Raw genomic sequence first — 2,500 nt, 5'->3', positions numbered from 1 at the left:
ACCAGACTTGCCCTCCAATAGATACTCGTTAAAGGATTTAAAGTGTACTCATTCCGATTACGGGGCCTCGGATGAGTCCCGTATCGTTATTTTTCGTCACTACCTCCCCGTGCCGGGAGTGGGTAATTTGCGCGCCTGCTGCCTTCCTTGGATGTGGTAGCCGTTTCTCAGGCTCCCTCTCCGGAATCGAACCCTGATTCCCCGTTACCCGTTACAACCATGGTAGGCGCAGAACCTACCATCGACAGTTGATAAGGCAGACATTTGAAAGATGCGTCGCCGGTACGAGGACCGTGCGATCAGCCCAAAGTTATTCAGAGTCACCAAGGCAAACGGACCGGACGAGCCGACCGATTGGTTTTGATCTAATAAAAGCGTCCCTTCCATCTCTGGTCGGGACTCTGTTTGCATGTATTAGCTCTAGAATTACCACAGTTATCCAAGTAACGTGGGTACGATCTAAGGAACCATAACTGATTTAATGAGCCATTCGCGGTTTCACCTTAATGCGGCTTGTACTGAGACATGCATGGCTTAATCTTTGAGACAAGCATATGACTACTGGCAGGATCAACCAGGGAGCTGCGTCAACTAGAGCTGAGCAGCCGGCCGCCCGGGAGTGTGTCCCAGGGGCCCGCGCGAACACGCAAGCGTCCGCTCAATTATTCTGCAAACAGGAGGAGGCTGAGCTCCCCTGCACAATACACCTCGAAACCCTCTCAGGTCCCGGCGGCGCGCAGCGCCGTCCTAAGTACTTGGTCGGGTTCGAGAGAGGCGCAATCGCCCGGAGTTAGGCGAGTAGACGCTTTAGGTGCGACCACCCGTGCTCCCAACTGAGCTTGCCGCTGCCGACAGAGGCCCGGGAGCGTGCTGTCGTGGCATTGCCGGCGGGAGACAACACGCGCCACCTACGGTGACCGGCAGCTCCAACGCCAGCGCCACAGAAGGGCAAAGGCCCCACGTGGGTGCCGAAGCGAACTCTCCCAGCACAGCGCACGTGCCAACACGTCTGCACAACTGCGATACAAACCACCAGCGAGAACCGCTGGGGCGACCGAGCAGCAGACGGCGTCGCGGCGCCGAGTGCCGGGCGGCGGCGCATCCTCAACGCACACAGTCCTCAGTCGGACCAGCACACTGCAGATGTCCACCGCGCTTCGCACCGGGCCCGCGAGGACCCACTTTGGCCGCCCGGCGCCGCGCGCAGGGTGCCCCGGCGCGCAGCTGCGCCGCCTGCCGCGTCCGTCGGCCGGCGCGCCTGCCACTGGGCGCCCCCACCAGCCGGCTGTAGCGCGTGCGCCCACGCACCGCGCGGCCAGCACGCCGGGCGGCCCCCCCTCACCGGCCGGGGACGGTCCCACCCAGCCACCGCCGCGTATCGCTTCACACACAGATTTGCCCTTACTGATTTACCTCCAGCAACAACAACCGCACCACAATGGGTTTACCAGTTGTTCATTTGCGTTGCGTCACGTCACCAGCAAACGTAGACGTCCATCCCAGTTTGCAAATGCAACGATTATTGCATACCTGTCTGTTAGGTGTCACGACACACTACGTCTGCCCACATACACGCAACAAAATGTGCACGACTAGAGAACACGTGGGAGGTGGCCCCCTACGTATGCGATGTCCATTACGAGACCGACTGTCAACCAGCATCTGTACCATGTCGCAGATGTGGAACGCGGTGCACCATGCTATCACACTGTGTGAGAAGAGACGACTACGTTTGAATACACGCGCCACTACATCAACAGACGGCTCATGCTGATCGCCATCCAGGGCGTCCGTTACTCCCACACGTCTCTATGGCGTACCACACTGCAATGTAGCTGTTATGGGGAGACGGCACGTGGCTGAGTGCACAACATTTGGACCGTATGGTTCGCTGTTGTTGGGCGCAGTCGTACGGTCACACATGTGCCACAGCGTATCATTCAGTACATACGGACCTATGTGCAGTACAATGTGAGGATTAAGCTTACGATATCAGCGGACAGTGGACACAGGCCGTACCACGACGTAGACTGAGCGCTTCGACATGCGAATGCCAGTGAACAGCTGCGAAGGGCATTGAACACGCAAGCACCTGAACGACCAGCGTGCGAAGGCAGGGTGGAGGGGGGGGGGCGATGTACATCCTGCAGTTGTCCACATTACAGTGTACAGCGGGAGCATGTAAAAAGTAAGCAACACTTGCGAAGTGTTCAACATGAAACGACACACAAGAGGGTGGGCGGTGCGAGTAGCGAACTATATTCAGAGGGTTGTGGTTAGACAACACTAGATTAATGTAACGTGTCATATGCCAATTACAGAGCAGGTTAAGGCACAACGTGGGTTAGGTTAAGGCACAACGTGGGTTAGGTTAAGGCACAACGTGGGTTAGGTTAAGGCACAACGTGGGTTAGGTTAAGGCACAACGTGGGTTAGGTTAAGGCACAACGTGGGTTAGGTTAAGGCACAACGTGGGTTAGGTTAAGGCACAACGTGGGTT

At 57.1% G+C, this 2,500-nt stretch overlaps 1 non-coding gene across 1 annotated transcript in view; it reads right to left on the bottom strand.

Annotated features, from left to right (window-relative positions):
- Positions 1-581, bottom strand: part of LOC126114306 (small subunit ribosomal RNA) — a 1,909-nt gene extending 1,328 nt beyond the window's left edge. The window contains exon 1 of the ribosomal RNA XR_007525151.1: positions 1-581. This exon is cut by the window's left edge and continues 1,328 nt beyond it. This is a non-coding gene — a ribosomal RNA (small subunit ribosomal RNA).
- Between the last annotated feature and the right edge of the window lie 1,919 nt (positions 582-2,500).

This window comes from Schistocerca cancellata, unplaced genomic scaffold (assembly GCF_023864275.1).
Source record: "Schistocerca cancellata isolate TAMUIC-IGC-003103 unplaced genomic scaffold, iqSchCanc2.1 HiC_scaffold_304, whole genome shotgun sequence".
In the NCBI taxonomy this organism is placed as follows: Eukaryota; Metazoa; Arthropoda; class Insecta; order Orthoptera; family Acrididae; genus Schistocerca; species Schistocerca cancellata.
This window is presented reverse-complemented; position numbering and strand designations above follow the sequence as displayed.